Here is a 20602-nt window from a genome sequence, read left to right on the forward strand (position 1 = left end):
GCGGGGGGGGGGAGAGGGAGAGAGAGGGGGGGGGGGAAGAGAGAGGGGAACTGGGGGGGGGGGGGAAGAGAGAGGGGAACTGGGGGGGGGGGGGGAAGAGAGAGGGGAACTGGGGGGGGGGGGGAAGAGAGAGGGGAACTGGGGGGGGCGGAGAGAGAGAAGGGAACTGGGGGGGGGGGGGGGGAGAGAGGAGGGAACTGGGGGGGGGGGAGAGAGGAGGGAACTGGGGGGGGGGGGGGGAGAGAGAAGGGAACTGGGGGCGGAGAGAGAGAGAGGGGAACTGGGGGGGGGGGCGGAGAGAGAGAGAGGGGAGCTGGGGGGGGGGCGGAGAGAGAGAGGGGAACTGGGGGGGGGGCGGAGAGAGAGAGAGGAACGGGGGGGGGGGGCGGAGAGAGAGGGGAACTGGGGGGGGCGGAGAGAGAGAGAGAGAGAGAGAGGAACGGGGGCGTCGAGAGAGAGGGGAACTGGGGGGGGGGAGAGAGAGAGGGGAACTGGGGGGGGGGGGTGGAGAGAGAGAGAGAGAGGGGAACTGGGGGGGGGGGGCGGAGAGAGAGAGAGGGGAACTGAGGGGGGGGGCGGAGAGAGAGAGGGGAACTGGGGGGGGGGGGCGGAGGGAGAGAGCGGAACTGGGGGGGGGGGGGGAGAGAGAGAGGGGAACTGGGGGGGGGGCGGAGAGAGAGAGGGGAACTGGGGGGGGGGCAGAGAGAGAGAGGGGAACTGGGGGGGGACGGAGAGAGAGGGGAACTGGGGGGGGCGCGGAGAGAGAGAGGGGAACTGGGGGGGGGCGGAGAGAGAGAGCGGAACTGGGGGGGGGGGGGGGGAAGAGAGAGAGAGAGAGAGAGAGAGAGGAACGGGGGCGGAGAGAGAGAGGAACTGGGGGGGGGGACGGAGAGAGAGAGGGGAACTGGGGGGGGGGGGGGGCGGAGAGAGTGGGGAACTGGGGGGGGGCGGAGAGAGAGAGAGGGGAACTGGGGGGGGGGGGGGGCGGAGAGAGAGAGGGGAACTGGGGGGGAGGGGAGGAGAGGGAGAGGGGAACTGGGGGGGGGGGGGGGCGGAGAGAGAGAGGGGAACTGGGGGGGGGGCGGAGAGAGAGAGAGAGAGAGAGAGAGGAACTGGGGGGGGGGCAGAGAGAGAGAGAGGGGAACTGGGGGGGGCGGAGAGAGAGAGAGAGAGAGAGAGAGAGAGAGGGGAACTGGGGGGGGGGGGCGGAGAGAGAGAGGGGAACTGGGGGGGGGGGGGCGGAGAGAGAGAGGGGAACTGGGGGGGGGGGCGGAGAGAGAGAGGGGAACTGGGGGGGGGGGCGGAGAGAGAGAGGGGAACTGGGGGGGGGCGGAGAGAGAGAGGGGAACTGGGGGGGGGGCGGAGAGAGAGAGGGGAACTGGGGGGGGGCGGAGAGAGAGAGGGGAACTGGGGGGGGCGGAGAGAGAGAGGGGAACTGGGGGGGGCGGAGAGAGAGAGGGGAACTGGGGGGGGGGCGGAGAGAGAGAGAGGGGAACTGGGGGGGGGCGGAGAGAGAGAGGGGAACTGGGGGGGGTGCGGAGAGAGAGAGGGGAACTGGGGGGGGGTGCGGAGAGAGAGAGGGGAACTGGGGGGGGGGAAGAGAGAGAGAGGGGAACTGGGGGGGGGACGGAGAGAGAGAGAGAGGGGAACTGGGGGGGGGGCGGAGAGAGAGGGGAACTGGGGGTGGGGGCGGAGAGAGAGAGAGAGGAACGGGGGCGTCGAGAGAGAGGGGAACTGGGGGGGGGGGCGGAGAGAGAGAGGGGAACTGGGGGGGAGGGGAGGAGAGAGAGAGAGGGGAACTGGGGGGGGGGGGGGGCGGAGAGAGAGAGGGGAACTGGGGGGGGGGCGGAGAGAGAGAGAGAGGGGAACTGGGGGGGGGGCGGAGAGAGAGAGAGAGGGGAACTGGGGGGGGGGGCGGAGAGAGAGAGGGGAACTGGGGGGGAGGGGAGGAGAGAGAGAGGGGAACTGGGGGGGGGGGGGGGCGGAGAGAGAGAGGGGAACTGGGGGGGGGGTGGAGAGAGAGAGAGAGAGAGAGAGAGAGGAACTGGGGGGGGGGGGGCAGAGAGAGAGAGAGAGAGGGGAACTGGGGGGGGCGGAGAGAGAGAGAGAGAGAGAGAGAGGGGAACTGGGGGGGGGGGGCGGAGAGAGAGAGGGGAACTGGGGGGGGGCGGAGAGAGAGAGGGGAACTGGGGGGGGGCGGAGAGAGAGAGGGGAACTGGGGGGGGCGGAGAGGGAGAGGGGAACTGGGGGGGGGCGGAGAGAGAGAGGGGAACTGGGGGGGGCGGAGAGAGAGAGGGGAACTGGGGGGGGGGCGGAGAGAGAGAGGGAACTGGGGGGGGGCGGAGAGAGAGAGGGGGAACTGGGGGGGGGGCGGAGAGAGAGAGTGGAACTGGGGGGGGGAAGAGAGAGAGAGGGGAACTGGGGGGGGGGAAGAGAGAGGGGAACGGGGGGGGGGGCGGAGAGAGAGAGAGAGGAACGGGGGCGTCGAGAGAGAGGGGAACTGGGGGGGGGGCGGAGAGAGAGAGGGGAACTGGGGGGGAGGGGAGGAGAGAGAGAGGGGAACTGGGGGGGGGGGGGGGGGGCGGAGAGAGAGAGGGGAACTGGGGGGGGGGCGGAGAGAGAGAGAGGGGAACTGGGGGGGGGGCGGAGAGAGAGAGAGGGGAACTGGGGGGGGGGGGTGGGGCGGAGAGAGAGAGAGAGGAACGGGGGGGGGAGGAGAGAGAGAGGGGAACTGGGGGGGGGGGGGAGCGGAGAGAGAGAGAGAGAGAGAGAGAGAGAGGAACTGGGGGGGGGACGGAGAGAGAGAGTGGGGAACTGGGGGGGGGGCGGAGAGAGAGGGGAACTGGGGGTGGGGGCGGAGAGAGAGAGAGAGGAACGGGGGGGGGGGGAGGAGAGAGAGAGAGGGGAACTGGGGGGGGGGGAGAGAGAGAGAGGGGAACTGGGGGGGGGGCGGAGAGAGAGAGGGGAACTGGGGGGGGGGCGGAGAGAGAGAGGGGAACTGGGGGGGAGGGGGAGGAGAGAGAGAGGGGAACTGGGGGGGGGGGGGGGCGGAGAGAGAGAGGGGAACTGGGGGGGGGGCAGAGAGAGAGAGAGAGAGAGAGAGAGGAACTGGGGGGGGGGGGCGGCGGAGAGAGAGAGAGAGAGAGAGAGAGAGGAACTGGGGGGGGGGGGGGGCAGAGAGAGAGAGGGGAAATGGGGGGGGCGGAGAGAGAGGGGAAATGGGGGGGCGGAGAGAGAGGGGAAATGGGGGGGGCGGAGAGAGAGGGGAAATGGGGGGGGCGGAGAGAGAGGGGAAATGGGGGGGGCGGAGAGAGAGGGGAACTGGGGGGGGGGCGGAGAGAGAGAGGGGAACTGGGGGGGGGGCGGAGAGAGAGAGGGGAACTGGGGGGGGGGCGGAGAGAGAGAGGGGAACTGGGGGGGGGCGGAGAGAGAGAGGGGAACTGGGGGGGGCGGAGAGAGAGGGGAAATGGGGGGGGCGGAGAGAGAGGGGAAATGGGGGGGGCGTTGAGAGAGAGGGGAACTGGGGGGGGGGCGGAGAGAGAGAGGGGAACTGGGGGGGGGCGGAGAGAGAGAGGGGAACTGGGGGGGGCGGAGAGAGAGAGGGGAACTGGGGGGGGCGGAGAGAGAGAGGGGAACTGGGGGGGGGCGGAGAGAGAGAGAGGGGAACTGGGGGGGGGCGGAGAGAGAGAGGGGAACTGGGGGGGGGCGGAGAGAGAGAGGGGAACTGGGGGGGGGCGGAGAGAGAGAGAGGGGAACTGGGGGGGGGCGGAGAGAGAGGGGAACTGGGGGGGGGCGGAGAGAGAGGGGAACTGGGGGGGGGGCGGAGAGAGAGAGAGAGAGAGGGGAACTGGGGGGGGGGGGGAAGAGAGAGGGGAACTGGGGGGGGGGGGAAGAGAGAGGGGGAACTGGGGGGGGGGGGAAGAGAGAGGGGAACTGGGGGGGGGGGGAAGAGAGAGGGGAACTGGGGGGGGGGAAGAGAGAGGCGAAAACATGGGGGGGGGACGGAGAGAGAGAGAGGGGAACTGGGGGGGGGGGGGCGGAGAGAGAGGGGAACTGGGGGTGGGGGCGGAGAGAGAGAGAGAGGAACGGGGGCGTCGAGAGAGAGGGGAACTGGGGGGGGGGGCGGAGAGGGAGAGGGGAACTGGGGGGGAGGGGAGGAGAGAGAGAGGGGAACTGGGGGGGGGGGGGGGGGCGGAGAGAGAGAGGGGAACTGGGGGGGGGGCGGAGAGAGAGAGAGAGAGAGGGGAACTGGGGGGTGGGCGGAGAGAGAGAGAGAGAGAGGGGAACTGGGGGGGGGGCGGAGAGAGAGAGAGAGAGAGAGAGAGAGAGAGGGGAACTGGGGGGGGGGGGCGGAGAGAGAGAGAGAGAGAGAGGAACTGGGGGGGGGACGGAGAGAGAGAGAGGGGAACTGGGGGGGGACGGAGAGAGAGGGGAACTGGGGGCGGCGGGCGGAGAGAGGGAGGAACTGGGGGGGGGAGAGAGAGAGAGAGAGAGAGAGGAATTGGGGGCGGGGGAGAGGGAGAGAGAGGGGGGGGCGGGGGGGGGGGGAGAGGGAGAGAGAGGGGGGGGGCGGGGGGGGGGGAAGAGAGAGGGGAACTGGGGGGGGGGGGGGGGAAGAGAGAGGGGAACTGGGGGGGGGGGGAAGAGAGAGGGGAACTGGGGGGGGGGGGGGAAGAGAGAGGGGAACTGGGGGGGGGGGGGGAAGAGAGAGGGGAACTGGGGGGGGGCGGAGAGAGAGAAGGGAACTGGGGGGGGGGGGGGGAGAGAGGAGGGAACTGGGGGGGGGGGAGAGAGGAGGGAACTGGGGGGGGGGGGGAGAGAGAAGGGAACTGGGGGCGGAGAGAGAGAGAAGGGAACTGGGGGCGGAGAGAGAGAGAGGGGAACTGGGGGGGGGGGGCGGAGAGAGAGAGAGAGGGGAGCTGGGGGGGGCGGAGAGAGAGAGGGGAACTGGGGGGGGGGGCGGAGAGAGAGAGAGGAACGGGGGGGGGGGGCGGAGAGAGAGGGGAACTGGGGGGGGGCGGAGAGAGAGAGAGAGAGAGAGAGGAACGGGGGCGTCGAGAGAGAGGGGAACTGGGGGGGGGGAGAGAGAGAGGGGAACTGGGGGGGGGGGGTGGAGAGAGAGAGAGAGAGGGGAACTGGGGGGGGGGGGCGGAGAGAGAGAGAGAGAGAGGGGAACTGAGGGGGGGGGCGGAGAGAGAGAGGGGAACTGGGGGGGGGGGGCGGAGGGAGAGAGCGGAACTGGGGGGGGGGGGGGAGAGAGAGAGGGGAACTGGGGGGGGGGCGGAGAGAGAGAGGGGAACTGGGGGGGGGGGGCGGAGAGAGAGAGAGAGTGAGAGGAAAACTGGGGGGGGCGGAGAGAGAGAGGGGAACTGGGGGGGGCGGAGAGAGAGAGGGGAACTGGGGGGGGCGGAGAGAGAGAGGGGAACTGGGGGGGGGGGGCGGAGAGAGAGAGGGGAACTGGGGGGGGGGCGGAGAGAGAGAGGGGAACTGGGGGGGGGGGGGCAGAGAGAGAGAGAGAGAGAGAGAGGGGAACTGGGGGGGGGGGGGGCAGAGAGAGAGAGGGGAACTGGGGGGGGGGGGGGCAGAGAGAGAGAGGGGAACTGGGGGGGGCGCGGAGAGAGAGAGGGGAACTGGGGGGGGCGCGGAGAGAGAGAGGGGAACTGGGGGGGGGCGGAGAGAGAGAGCGGAACTGGGGGGGGGGGGGGAGAGAGAGAGAGAGAGAGAGAGAGAGGAACGGGGGCGGAGAGAGAGAGGAACTGGGGGGGGGGACGGAGAGAGAGAGGGGAACTGGGGGGGGGGGGCGGAGAGAGTGGGGAACTGGGGGGGGGCGGAGAGAGAGAGAGGGGAACTGGGGGGGGGGGGGGGGGGCGGAGAGAGAGAGGGGAACTGGGGGGGAGGGAGGAGAGAGAGAGGGGAACTGGGGGGGGGGGGGGCGGAGAGAGAGAGGGGAACTGGGGGGGGGGGCGGAGAGAGAGAGAGAGAGAGAGAGAGAGAGAGAGGAACTGGGGGGGGGGGCAGAGAGAGAGAGAGGGGAACTGGGGGGGGCGGAGAGAGAGAGAGAGAGAGAGAGGGGAACTGGGGGGGGCGGAGAGAGAGAGAGAGAGAGAGAGAGAGAGAGAGAGAGGGGAACTGGGGGGGGGGGGCGGAGAGAGAGAGGGGAACTGGGGGGGGGGGGCGGAGAGAGAGAGGGGAACTGGGGGGGGGCGGAGAGAGAGAGGGGAACTGGGGGGGGCGGAGAGAGAGAGGGGAACTGGGGGGGGGCGGAGAGAGAGAGGGGAACTGGGGGGGGGGCGGAGAGAGAGAGGGGAACTGGGGCGGGCGGAGAGAGAGAGGGGAACTGGGGGGGGCGGAGAGAGAGAGGGGAACTGGGGGGGGGGCGGAGAGAGAGAGAGGGGAACTGGGGGGGGGGCGGAGAGAGAGAGGGGAACTGGGGGGGGTGCGGAGAGAGAGAGGGGAACTGGGGGGGGTGCGGAGAGAGAGAGGGGAACTGGGGGGGGGAAGAGAGAGAGAGGGGAACTGGGGGGGGGAAGAGAGAGGGGAACTGGGGGGGGGACGGAGAGAGAGAGAGGGGAACTGGGGGGGGACGGAGAGAGAGAGAGGGGAACTGGGGGGGGGCGGAGAGAGAGGGGAACTGGGGGTGGGGGGCGGAGAGAGAGAGAGAGAGGAACGGGGGCGTCGAGAGAGAGGGGAACTGGGGGGGGGGGGGGCGGAGAGAGAGAGGGGAACTGGGGGGGAGGGGAGGAGAGAGAGAGGGGAACTGGGGGGGAGGGGAGGAGAGAGAGAGGGGAACTGGGGGGGGGGGGCGGAGAGAGAGAGGGGAACTGGGGGGGGGCGGAGAGAGAGAGAGAGAGGGGAACTGGGGGGGGGGGGCGGAGAGAGAGAGGGGAACTGGGGGGGAGGGGAGGAGAGAGAGAGGGGAACTGGGGGGGGGGGGGGGGGGGGGCGGAGAGAGAGAGGGGAACTGGGGGGGGGGGCGGAGAGAGAGAGAGAGAGAGAGAGAGAGAGGAACTGGGGGGGGGGGGCAGAGAGAAGAGGGGAACTGGGGGGGGCGGAGAGAGAGAGAGAGAGAGAGAGAGAGAGAGAGAGGGGAACTGGGGGGGGGGGGGGCGGAGAGAGAGAGAGAGGGAGAGAGGAACGGGGGCGGAGAGAGAGAGGGGAACTGGGGGGGGGGGGCGTAGAGAGAGAGGGGAACTGCGGGGGGGGGGGCGGAGAGAGAGAGAGGGGAACTGGGGGGGGGGGGCGGAGAGAGAGAGGGGAACTGGGGGGGGGGGCGTAGAGAGAGAGAGAGAGAGAGAGGAACGGGGGCGGAGAGAGAGAGGGGAACTGGGGGGGGGGGGGCGTAGAGAGAGAGGGGAACTGCGGGGGGGGGGGCGGAGAGAGAGAGAGGGGAACTGGGGGGGGGGCGGAGAGAGAGAGGGAACTGGGGGGGGGGCGGAGAGAGAGAGGGGAACTGGGGGGGGGCGGAGAGAGAGAGGGGAACTGGGGGGGGGGGGGGCGGAGAGAGAGAGGGGAACTGGGGGGGGGGGGCGGAGAGAGAGAGGGGAACTGGGGGGGGGGGGGCGGAGAGAGAGAGGGGAACTGGGGGGGGGGGCGGAGAGAGAGAGGGGAACTGGGGGGGGGGGGGCGGAGAGAGAGAGAGGGGAACTGGGGGGGGGGGGGCGGGGAGAGAGAGAGAGAGGGGAACTGGGGGGGGGGGGCAGAGAGAGAGGGGAACTGGGGGGGGGGGGGCGGAGAGAGAGAGGGGAACTGGGGGGGGGGCGGAGAGAGAGAGGGGAACTGGGGGCGGCGGGCGGAGAGAGGGAGGAACTGGGGGGGGGAGAGAGAGAGAGAGAGAGAGAGGAATTGGGGGCGAGGGAGAGAGAGCGGGGGGCGGGGGGGGGGGGAGAGGGAGAGAGAGGGGGGGGGGGAAGAGAGAGGGGAACTGGGGGGGGGGGGGAAGAGAGAGGGGAACTGGGGGGGGGGGGGGAAGAGAGAGGGGAACTGGGGGGGGGCGGAGAGAGAGAAGGGAACTGGGGGGGGGGGGGGAGAGAGGAGGGAACTGGGGGGGGGGGAGAGAGGAGGGAACTGGGGGGGGGGGGGGAGAGAGAAGGAACTGGGGGCGGAGAGAGAGAGAGGGGAACTGGGGGCGGAGAGAGAGAGAGGGGAACTGGGGGGGGGGGCGGAGAGAGAGAGAGGGGAGCTGGGGGGGGGCGGAGAGAGAGAGGGGAACTGGGGGGGGGGCGGAGAGAGTGGGGAACTGGGGGGGGGCGGAGAGAGAGAGAGGGGAACTGGGGGGGGGGGGGGGCGGAGAGAGAGAGGGGAACTGGGGGGGAGGGGAGGAGAGGGAGAGGGGAACTGGGGGGGGGGGGGGGGCGGAGAGAGAGAGGGGAACTGGGGGGGGGGCGGAGAGAGAGAGAGAGAGAGAGAGAGGAACTGGGGGGGGGCAGAGAGAGAGAGAGGGGAACTGGGGGGGCGGAGAGAGAGAGAGAGAGAGAGGGGAACTGGGGGGGGGGGGCGGAGAGAGAGAGGGGAACTGGGGGGGGGGGCGGAGAGAGAGAGGGGAACTGGGGGGGGGGGCGGAGAGAGAGAGGGGAACTGGGGGGGGGGGGCGGAGAGCGAGAGGGGAACTGGGGGGGGGGGCGGAGAGAGAGAGGGGAACTGGGGGGGGGCGGAGAGAGAGAGGGAACTGGGGGGGGCGGAGAGAGAGAGGGGAACTGGGGGGGGGCGGAGAGAGAGAGGGGAACTGGGGGGGGCGGAGAGAGAGAGGGGAACTGGGGGGGGCGGAGAGAGAGAGGGGAACTGGGGGGGGGGCGGAGAGAGAGAGAGGGGAACTGGGGGGGGGCGGAGAGAGAGAGGGGAACTGGGGGGGGTGCGGAGAGAGAGAGGGGAACTGGGGGGGGGTGCGGAGAGAGAGAGGGGGAACTGGGGGGGGGAAGAGAGAGAGAGGGGAACTGGGGGGGGGACGGAGAGAGAGAGAGAGGGGAACTGGGGGGGGGGGCGGAGAGAGAGGGGAACTGGGGGTGGGGGCGGAGAGAGAGAGAGAGAACGGGGGCGTCGAGAGAGAGGGGAACTGGGGGGGGGGGCGGAGAGAGAGAGGGGAACTGGGGGGGAGGGGAGGAGAGAGAGAGGGGAACTGGGGGGGGGGGGGGGCGGAGAGAGAGAGGGGAACTGGGGGGGGGGCGGAGAGAGAGAGAGAGGGGAACTGGGGGGGGGGGCGGAGAGAGAGAGGGGAACTGGGGGGGAGGGGAGGAGAGAGAGAGGGGAACTGGGGGGGGGGGGGGGGGGAGAGAGAGAGGGGAACTGGGGGGGGGGGGGGCGGAGAGAGAGAGGGGAACTGGGGGGGGGGTGGAGAGAGAGAGAGAGAGAGAGAGAGAGAGAGAGAGAGAGGAACTGGGGGGGGGGGGGCAGAGAGAGAGAGAGAGAGAGGGGAACTGGGGGGGGCGGAGAGAGAGAGAGAGAGAGAGAGAGGGGAACTGGGGGGGGGGGGGCGGAGAGAGAGAGGGGAACTGGGGGGGGGCGGAGAGAGAGAGGGGAACTGGGGGGGGGCGGAGAGAGAGAGGGGAACTGGGGGGGGCGGAGAGGGAGAGGGGAACTGGGGGGGGGCGGAGAGAGAGAGGGGAACTGGGGGGGGCGGAGAGAGAGAGGGGAACTGGGGGGGGGGCGGAGAGAGAGAGGGGAACTGGGGGGGGGCGGAGAGAGAGAGGGGAACTGGGGGGGGGGGCGGAGAGAGAGAGTGGAACTGGGGGGGGGAAGAGAGAGAGAGGGGAACTGGGGGGGGGAAGAGAGAGGGGAACGGGGGGGGGGGCGGAGAGAGAGAGAGAGGAACGGGGGCGTCGAGAGAGAGGGGAACTGGGGGGGGGGCGGAGAGAGAGAGGGGAACTGGGGGGGAGGGGAGGAGAGAGAGAGGGGAACTGGGGGGGGGGGGGCGGAGAGAGAGAGGGGAACTGGGGGGGGGGCGGAGAGAGAGAGAGGGGAACTGGGGGGGGGGCGCAGAGAGAGGGGAACTGGGGGTGGGGGCGGAGAGAGAGAGAGAGGAACGGGGGGGGGGAGGAGAGAGAGAGGGGAACTGGGGGGGGGGGGGGAGCGGAGAGAGAGAGAGAGAGAGAGAGAGAGGAACTGGGGGGGGACGGAGAGAGAGAGAGGGGAACTGGGGGGGGGGCGGAGAGAGAGGGGAACTGGGGGTGGGGGCGGAGAGAGAGAGAGAGGAACGGGGGGGGGGGGGGGGAGAGAGAGGGGAACTGGGGGGGGGGGAGAGAGAGGGGAACTGGGGGGGGGGGGGGGAGAGAGAGGGGAACTGGGGGGGGGGGGGGAGAGAGAGGGGAACTGGGGGGGGGGGGGAGAGAGAGGGGAACTGGGGGGGGGGGGAGAGAGAGGGGAACTGGGGGGGGGGGGGGGAGAGAGAGGGGAACTGGGGGGGGGGGGGGGAGAGAGAGGGAACTGGGGGGGGGGGGGGGGAGAGAGAGGGGAACTGGGGGGGGGGGGGGGAGAGAGAGGGGAACTGGGGGGGGGGGAGAGAGAGGGGAACTGGGGGGGGGGGGGGGGAGAGAGGGGAACTGGGGGGGGGGGGGGGGGGGAGAGAGGGGAACTGGGGGGGGGGGGAGAGAGAGGGGAACTGGGGGGGGGGGGGGAGAGAGAGGGGAACTGGGGGGGGGGGGGGGAGAGAGAGGGGAACTGGGGGGGGGGGGAGAGAGAGGGGAACTGGGGGGGGGGGGGAGAGAGAGAGGGGAACTGGGGGGGGGGGGGGGAGAGAGAGGGGAACTGGGGGGGGGGGGGGGAGAGAGAGGGGAACTGGGGGGGGGGGGGGAGAGAGAGGGGAACTGGGGGGGGGGGGGGAGAGAGAGGGGAACTGGGGGGGGGGGAGAGGGGGGGGGGGGGGGAGAGGGGGGGGGGGGGGAGAGGGGGGGGGGGGGGGAGAGAGAGGGGAACTGGGGGGGGGGGGGGGGAGAGAGAGGGGAACTGGGGGGGGGGGGGGGGGAGAGAGAGGGGAACTGGGGGGGGGGGGGGAGAGAGAGGGGAACTGGGGGGGGGGGGGGGAGAGAGAGGGGAACTGGGGGGGGGGGGGGAGAGAGAGGGGAACTGGGGGGGGGGGGGGAGGGAGAGAGAGAGGGGAACAACGGGCGGGGGGGGGAGAGAGAGTGGGGAACGGCGGGGGGGGGAGAGAGAGTGGGAGAGACACGAGAACTGGGTGGGGGGAGGGGGGGAAGAAGACGAGAACTGGGTGGAGGGAGGGGGGGGGAAGACGAGAACTGGGTGGAGGGAGGGGGGGGAAGACGAGAACTGGGTGGAGGGAGGGGGGGGGAAGACGAGAACTGGGTGGAGGGGGGGGAAGACGAGAACTGGGTGGAGGGGGCGGGACGAGAACTGGGTGGAGGGGGCGGGACGAGAACTGGGTGGAGGGGCGGGACGAGAACTGGGTGGAGGGGGCGGGACGAGAACTGGGTGGAGGGGGCGGGACGAGAACTGGGTGGAGGGGGCGGGACGAGAACTGGGTGGAGGGGGCGGGACGAGAACTGGGTGGAGGGGGCGGGACGAGAACTGGGTGGAGGGGGCGGGACGAGAACTGGGTGGAGGGGGCGGGACGAGAACTGGGTGGAGGGGGCGGGACGAGAACTGGGTGGAGGGGGAGGGACGAGAACTGGGTGGAGGGAGGGGGGGGGAAGACGAGAACTGGGTGGAGGGAGGGGGGGGAAGACGAGAACTGGGTGGAGGGAGGGGGGGGAAGACGAGAACTGGGTGGAGGGAGGGGGGGGGAAGACGAGAACTGGGTGGAGGGGGGGGAAGACGAGAACTGGGTGGAGGGGGCGGGACGAGAACTGGGTGGAGGGGGCGGGACGAGAACTGGGTGGAGGGGGCGGGACGAGAACTGGGTGGAGGGGGCGGGACGAGAACTGGGTGGAGGGGGCGGGACGAGAACTGGGTGGAGGGGGCGGGACGAGAACTGGGTGGAGGGGGCGGGACGAGAACTGGGTGGAGGGGGCGGGACGAGAACTGGGTGGAGGGGGAGGACGAGAACTGGGTGGAGGGGGCGGGACGAGAACTGGGTGGAGGGGGAGGGGGGGTTGGAAGGGAGAGGAGTGAAATTTAGGGGAGAAATAGGAGAGAGGGGATGAAATGTCGGGGGAGAGAGGGATGAGGAGGGAGGAAAATGTGAACAGGAAAAGAGGAAGGGAGAATGAGGTAAGGGAAGGGTGAAAAATACTGGGCTATCTAATCCATGAACCATTACACATACACATGATATCTTCATTTTATATAATTAAAGCCCTAGCACAATTGAAAATGATACATATTCCAATGCAAAAACAGTTACATATAATCCAGACACATATCTGACAAATTACGGAATGCAATTTCAGGCCTGTCAAACGATATTAAAATCTGGTGGTGTGGTGGCACTCAGATCCAACTCAACTTTGCACACAGTAAAAGAACTTGCATTTCAGGATCTCAAGATGTCCCGAACGCTTGACAGGCAATTAAGAACTTTTTGAAGTACGTAGGAAACGTGGCAGCCAATTTGTTCACCGGGAGGTCCACAACATCAATGAGATAAATGACCAGATGTTTTTTCAGTAGTGTTGGTTGAGGAATCATTGTTGGCCAGGACAACAGAAGAACTCCCCATCTCTTCTTTGAATAGAGCAATGGGCTCTTTTACACCTACCTGAGAGGGAAGACGGGGCCTCCAATTAAGGTGTGAAAGAGCACTTCCTCAGTACTGCACTGAAGTGTCAGCCTAGATTACTGAAGTCTGCGGTGTGGGGCTTGAACCCAGAACCTTCTGACTCTGGCAAGAGTACTACCACTGAGCCAAGGCTGCCACCAGTTACTGGCAGGTTACTCTACGATGCATTTGCCAGCACAGGCTGCACACTTCCAGCCTTTGTATACTTGTGGTTCCAATGTAATACTACAATTTATGACATGCTTTCATGGCCTTGGCCAAAGTGGAACAGACTGCTTCTAGTCCTTCTGTTGTGTGTTTTTGTCCCCAATCACCAGGGTTAGTTAAGTGGGGTCAGCCTGACAACACTTTCATCTGATTAAGTGCCTCCTTGGTTCGAATGTGAACCTTTTTGTGAAGAGTTGCCTCTTGCTTTGATATCACTGGTCCTGTTATACACCAGTACAACAGATCTGTGACTTCCCGTGGTGTTAGGAAAAGGTGAAGAGAAGTGGTATTCATCTCTAGGGAAACATTTCAAGTAGTTGTCTTGTACCTACTTGTAAAACAGGAGGCTGCCCCTACTCTGTGAAGACATGAAACACGAGGACTTGAGGGCCAAACATCCTGCCATTGTCATGGACACTTAGATACTGGAAGTTCCTTTCAATAGGGGAGCAATCCAAAGTTCAGCACTGATCACAAAGCACAACATTGGTCAACTGTACTCACCATTTTTTTTGCATCAGTGGTGTGCAGTTAGAGGCAGGCATCTGCCTCCTCATGGGAAATGGTAAGAGCTCTTTCATCTTTCAGGTCAGTTGGGAACAATAGGACCATTGCAAGATACAACTTCATAGAATGATACAGCACAGAAAGAGGCCATTCAGCCTATCGTGCCCGTGCCAGCTCTTTGAAAGAGCTATCCAATTAGTCACACTCATCTGCTCTTCCCCATGGCCCTGCAAATTTGGGGAGGATTATAAATGCTGACAAAGGCATGATGTGGAGATGCCGGTGATGGACTGGGGTGTACAAATGTAAGGAATCTTACAACACCAGGTTATAGTCAACAGTTTTATTTGAAAATCACAAGCTTGTGATTTTCAAATAAAACTGTTGGACTATAACCTGACAAAGGCATGGCAGAGGAGTTGAACAGATACTTCATCTGTTTTTAAACTGTAGAAGGTTGGATCTGCCAAACAGAAAACCATGTGAAAAGATTGTGTCTCATGGTGTGTCTGCAAGTGGAGGGAAGTAATGAGAGGATGAATTAAAAATTGGCTAAGGGCCCATCAGCAAAGGGTTATTTTCAATGCGGTAGGTTCCCAATGAATCCAGTCACGTGAGATGTCCCAGGTTTCAATGCTGGGTCCCTTCTAATCATTATATTCATTAATAATCTGGAGGCCACAGGTAACAAAATAATTACATTTGCAGATGATATCAAATTGTGTGGCAGAGTTAGTGAACTGGAAGAGGGAAATAAATTCCAACTGGATTTGGATTGATTGGGAAGGCAAGTCAAGACTAGTAAATGTTTTTCAATGTAGAAAAGCACAGTTATGCACATAGCCATACAAAATAAGGCCATAGAATATGGCACAGGTGGGTGCCAGTTAAAGGTAAGAGGAGGAGGAGGAGGATTTAGAGTGGCCTCTCCACTCACTTCCCCTAGAAAAAAGGCATTGCAATGGAAACCGCATGGGTCCTAGCAAAATCTGTCTTTTTGTCCAGTTTGTGGAACACTTCGTTTGGGGAAAGAGCAGGGGAATAGGATTAAATGGATTCCGAAGCACGATGGGCCGAATGGCTTCCTCCTGTCCTGTACCTACTATGATACTATGAATCTTATTCAGGGTCCCTCCCTGACCACCTCCTCTGCTACATTGACAACAGTGTCAGTGCAGCTTTCTGCTCTTGCCTGGATCTTGAGAATTTTATGAACTACGCTTCCAGTTTCCACCCATCCCTCACCTGTACGTAGTCCAAAGCTTTGATCCTTCCCTTCCTGGACTACTCCTCTCTCTCTTTCCACCAACATCTGTTACAAGCCCAGTGACTCGGTGGATTATACTTCTTCCCTTCCCACCCTGCTTCCTGTGAACGTGTCATTCTCTTTCTCCGTCTCTGTTGCATGTCCCTTCCAAAGTGGGGCCTCCTGTTGTCACTTTCCACCCCACATCCTCTGCATTTACCATATTATCTTCTGCCATCGACAACATGACCCTATCACAAAGCTGATCTTCCCCGCCCCTTCCTGCTTTCTGGTTGGATTGTTGCTTCTAGGATACCCTGGTTCACTCTTTCACAAACCCCTTCTCTCGGCACCTTTCCATGCAATCACAGAAAAGGCAACACGTGCCCATTCATCTCCATCCACACTTATCCAGGGCCGAATCACACTTTCCATTTGAGACCGTAGTTTGGTTGTACTTACTCTAATCTAGTATGCTGTACTTACTGCTCACGGTGCAGTCTCTTCTCCAGAACTTCTCCATAGGTGACCATTATGCCACTCGCTTCCATTCTGACTGCAGGTGTGACCCTGAGCTCCATGTGACTCACCATTTTAATTACCCCTCCCCATTCCACCCTGACCTCTGTCTTTGGCCTCCTGCACTGTTTTAAACAGACTCAATGCAAGCTTCAGGAACTTGAAGGGCAACTAGGGATGGACAATAAATGGTGGCCTTGCTAGTGACACTCATATCCCAAGAATTAATTAAAAGTATCTTAGCTTTCTGCTTGGCCTGCTGCAGCTCTCTGGTCTGAACAGTGACTTTAGACCTTGGGTCCTCCCCCATTTTGTCTATAGGAAGGGTCCGGGGGTAGTGGAGTGTGAGTTGGTAGCTGGTGGGAGGAGTGGCAAGTTGATGTTTCAGTTGTTGATCCTTGACCACGGAGGAGGCGCGGGTGTTGTGGGGAGAGTGTCTGTGCCCATGGTGTTGACCTGAGCCCATGATGTCGGCCTGTGTTTGTTGTATTTTATGTTTGAAGACCTCCTACATTTCCGGCTACCTCCCATCTGCCTCTTTTCTCACCTTTCAGTTTGTGTGGGTCTCTCCCATGTCTTCTCACCCTCTTAACTATTTACATATTCTTTTGTTCTCGTGTCTTTCCATTTTCTCACTGGTAATCTTTTACGTCATTGAACAGTTTTCTATTGAGCAATTTGCAGATCATTAAATGTTAAGGTTTACAAGATGTTACCAGAATTGAGAGGATGTAACTTTTTTTATTCATTCATGGGATATGGGCATAACTGGTAAGGCCAACATTTATTGCCCATCCCTAATTGTCCTTGAGAAGGTGGTGGTGAGCCGCTGCCTTGAACCACTGCAGGAAAGACTGAGTAGGCTGGAAAAAGAACTAAAGAGACCTGATAGAGGTCTTTGAAAATTATGAAGGGGTTCAATAGGGTGGACATTAAGGTTGCCAACTTTCTTGGTTTGTCCAGGAATCTCCCGGAATGGAAGACTGATCTCCCGGGCACTGCTGCTAGCAACCCAGGAGAAAAGTACTTTGCGTTCAGGCTCAAGTACCTGTTCACATTCAGAAACTAAAAATAAAAGTGCAGAGATGAACCAACAAGAACGCACATTGTCCTGCAGGAAAAAGGTAGGCACAGAGGGTGGAGGTACAATGGTATATTCAACTGCTTTCATTGCATGCACTGTGTGGCCGGCTGTTTGGTATTAAGTGTAGCCTGTTCCTGTTAAGAGCAACTGAAAGAGAATATTAAACATTTTTTATATATAGATATATATGTGTGTGTAATTTCTTAAATATATTGAATGTGTATTTAATCTCAGTTGATAGCAGGGGTTTGTCTTTGCACTAATAACACCAGAGACACAAATTCTTGTTGACTCTTAACCCCATTTGTTGGAAATATTGTCTCCTCTTGAATAAACCTGGACAGTAAATGTTGACAGCTCATTTGATCCTGCAGTAGGGTCGCCAACCCTCCCGCATGGAAGATGAATCTCCTGGGCACTGCTGCTGACAACCCAGGAGAAAATTGGAGTTCGTACTTTCCATTTGTGGTTCACACCCATGTATTTTCTTTGACTGCTCCCAGGCTGCCTTCTGGTTCTCTGAACTCTTGCGTGACAGCTGCTAGCACAAAACCATGAGCAGACCACGCAAAGGTTGGGTCTGCTATAATTAAGGTAAATGCAATAATATCTACAAACTGTGGGCAAGTGTCACATGATCAACGTCTTGTAATACGTCCAACCATAGTTCACAACCCTAATGGACATGGAAAAAAAACTTTCCACTTGTGGGTGAGTCCAGGCTCAGGACATAAATACAAGAGAGCCACTAACAGATCAAATAAAGAATTCAGGAGCAATTTCTTTACACGGAGTGGTTGAAGCGGGGAGACTTGATGCATACATGAGGGAGAAGGGAATAGAGGGATTGGGGGGGGGGGGAAGTAATTAGGGCTGGAAGGAGGCTCATGTGAAGTATAAACACTGGCATAGACCAGCTGGGCCGAATGGCCGATTTCTGTACTGTAGATTCTATGTAATTTATTAACTCCCTCTCTGTGATTGGACTGTTTCTCTCTATCTTCCTATTTCTCACTATATTTGATCTAGCTGCACCACACCAAGAGCCACCAAGGCTCACTTCCTCTGTCAAAACCACCCACTATTCAAGGATCATCCTGGAGAGTAAAGATAACCCCTGGCTTCTTTCCTCCACTACTAACCATCTCCTCAAATTCCTTTCGCTTTTCCCATCCATTCTCACCTCCAACAAGTGTGAGGAGCTCATGGACATCTTTGTCACTAAGATCGTGCCCATTCATTCAGTTGGCTCTGTGGCTCCCCCCCTTCCCTTGACCATCATGTCAAACCTTCCATCCATGCTTCGTTCTGCACTAGCTCTGATCCCACATCTTTTCTCATGCCCTCTCTAAACTCTTCTTGCCCACAAGACCCACTTCCTGTTCTCTTGACCCCAATCCTACAAAACTGTTGACCGCGCAACTTCCTCTCCTGGCCCCCATGGTAGCCAACATTGTAAATGGTTCCCCCTCCCTCTTTCAAAAACAGCGTCATCACTTCTCCTCAAAAAAACTCACCCTCAATCCCTTGTTAAACTACCATCCCATCTCAAGTCCATAAACGAGTTGTTACCTCTGAAATCTGTGCCCATCTTTCCAGCAACTCCATGTTTGAATCTCTTCAATCAGGCATTCGCCCCGCCACACCACCGAATAGCCCTAATCAAAGTCATACCTGACATCCTCCACGTTCTCTTCAAGCTCTCCGCAGCCTTTGACCATTCCATTGTCCAGCTCAGTATGTCTGCCCTCACTTGGCTCCACTCTTACCTATCGTAGCCAGAGCATCTCCAGCAATGGCTCCTCCGACTCTCGCCCTCTGTACATCCCTTCACTCCACCATTAGTGGTCGTGCCTTCAGTCTTACTCTCTGGACTTCCCTCCCCAAGTTTCTCTGCCTCTCCACTCTATCTCCTCTTTAGACCCTCCTTAAAACCCATCTCTTTGACCAAGCTTTTGGTCACCCTTCCTAATATCTCCTTTGGCTTGGGTCTATTTTTGTCTGAAATATGTCTCTGTGAAGCGCCTTGGAACATTTTCAACATTAAAGGCACTATATAAATGTTTAGTTGTTGTATTTTTCCAACCTCACTAAAATACTTGCTTATCTTTTAATTTTCAGTTGATGGAAGAATTACATACCCAAAACATGAATCTGTCTTTTCACCTTACCTGTGTATGTCCAGCATTTTCTATTTTGGTTTCAGGTTTCCATCATTTGCTGAATAGCTGTGTTTTATTCCAAAACTCCTTCCGATTTCCTTCGCTGTGCCAGTTTCATGTTGGTGTATGTATTCACCATGTCGGGAGACACACATCCCAGAAAACATCTATTCTTTTGAGTGCTGTTCAGCTGAGGTTGTACAAATAGGACACACAAATAGTTTGTGTAGGCTTTGAATGCCTTTGCCTCATTAGGCTGTGGTGTATGCGCCACTACAGCACTGTAGGATCTTGACACCGCAACTACTGCTTTGGGTGTCGCTATTTCTGCTATCTGGAAACATTCCAAAAGGTTGGCTTTGCTTCCTAGAATTATCTTGTCCACTGGGGACAAAGATGGGAGACATGTTTGGTTTTCATGCTTGAAGAATTCATCTACGTCATCGTTGTGTGATTTGCACGTAATGTAAAATCCTAAGAGTGTACAGTCACTGTTCATTGATGCTAGCTGAAGCTTTTGCATTGAGACTGTTTTTGTTGGGGTGGGACTGAAGAGGGGAAGCTTCTTTCTGGAGATTGGCTCAGTCATCAGCCTGGACTCTATCAAGTTTACTCCTAGGAATCCGCCGCACTGGTCCAGACTAATCTCAACGATGCATTGAACAGAGAATACTACAGCTTCATCCATGACTTAGTGTCAAGCCATACCTCCTTAAATGGATTCTCATGTTCGTCAGCTTCAAACACAGGAAGATATTTCCTTGGGAAAGGAAACATGTACCTGTTCATGATGATGTGTCTCAAGTTACTTAGTCAATTTATTTCCAGCTAGCTTCTTCAAATTCATGTATCGGCCTCTCTACTTCTGGGCCAGCAAATTTCTCAGCACCTGGGTTCCCAGTGTGACCAACTGCTCCCCCACATCTCTTGACAAAGGCATTATTTTGTTCATACACTTAGCTGATTGGTAGTCCAGAAAATCGGTCTTTGAAAAAAGTTACCTGCCAAAAATTCTGGGCATCCACCTGGATGCTTATCAACCGAACTCCCTATGTTTCTAATGGCCTTTGGACATCAGTGTATGTAGTTCGTTTGATCTAACAAAAAAAAAATAAGACAAGTTGGGTTAAAGTTTCAGTGCACATGGTGAAGTCCCCTACCACAGGGAATTCAAAGGTCAAGCCAGTGCTCCGATTCTGCTGAGCTGGCCCATGGCGGTACATATCAAAGTCCACCCATGGCTCATCATTTGCATGCATATTGACAATTGCAACAGTATTGGGTAGTTGGGGAAGAGTGAGTCAATAGTACTGCATAAAAAATTATGACGCTGGTGCCAGGTTACTAGGGTAAGGATCTACTACTGCAGTGATGGAGAGGGGTAGGTACATACGAGTGCTTTCGAACCAGCCTGTACCCATCTATGGTGAGGTATTTTTGTAACTCCTCATCACACAGCAGTAACTACAGAGCAGCAATGTAAGCCGGTGCAATTCCTGCACTGGAGAGGTTTGCTTTAATCTCACCACTGCCCTCCATTCAAGTTCCAATTGCTTTCAGAACTATCATTTCTACCATTCCACCTAGCACGATCATGAAATGGCTCTCTCCATATCTGTCTGGTGAGTTCCATTGTAATTGTTTGCTAAATGGTAGAGGAGCTGGCCATATGTTAGAATAGGAATTTGATCTGTGCACAGCAGTCTTAACATCTATTCTGTGGTGAATCGTGTTGTGGGCAGTGTTTCAAGCAGCCAAATTTGATAAAAGTATATAAAAGGGACAGTACAATTTTCAAACGCTGATCATTCCAATGAGACTTCTGCACACAGCACACAGCAATTAAATTAGATGGTGCCACATTTGCTATATTTCCTTGATTAAGTATAATTTCTCAAATGTACAAGTTGAGTCAAGTTTTGCTTTCACCAACATCATTTCCACATTATCTTGCGGCTCACCACCACCTTCTCAAGGGCAATTAGGGATGGGCAATAATTGCTGGCCTTGCCAGCGACGCCCACATCCCATAAACGAATAAAAAAAATGATCACACGTGCGGACAAATCACCCGCTGGCCGTAATTAACCCTTTCCAACCACTAGGGGACGTTTCACCAAGGCCCTCTCCTGTGTAATCTAAAAATGTTGAGTACCTCAGAGTATCGTGCCAAGTTTCAGGACTATTTTCCCCCACACAAACTGCACAATTCA

At 60.2% G+C, this 20602-nt stretch overlaps 1 protein-coding gene and 1 long non-coding RNA gene across 9 annotated transcripts in view; one reads left to right on the plus strand and one right to left on the minus strand.

The window, feature by feature from the left end:
- The window catches only part of smarca4a (SWI/SNF related, matrix associated, actin dependent regulator of chromatin, subfamily a, member 4a), a 107221-nt gene extending 87741 nt beyond the window's left edge, over nt 1-19480 (minus strand). For all 8 annotated transcript variants that reach the window (XM_067973096.1, XM_067973102.1, XM_067973101.1 and 5 more), the window contains exon 1: nt 18399-19480. The gene's annotated coding sequence lies outside the window, so the exon portion shown is untranslated. The remainder of the gene's footprint in view (nt 1-18398) is intronic.
- LOC137304487 (uncharacterized) overlaps nt 1-20602 on the plus strand; it is a 37934-nt gene that overhangs the window by 11250 nt on the left and 6082 nt on the right. The window contains exon 2 of the long non-coding RNA XR_010958585.1: nt 16107-16267. This is a non-coding gene — a long non-coding RNA (uncharacterized lncRNA). The remainder of the gene's footprint in view (nt 1-16106; nt 16268-20602) is intronic.

The sequence above is a fragment of the Heptranchias perlo genome, chromosome 37 (assembly GCF_035084215.1).
Source record: "Heptranchias perlo isolate sHepPer1 chromosome 37, sHepPer1.hap1, whole genome shotgun sequence".
NCBI classification, from domain to species: domain Eukaryota; kingdom Metazoa; phylum Chordata; class Chondrichthyes; order Hexanchiformes; family Hexanchidae; genus Heptranchias; species Heptranchias perlo.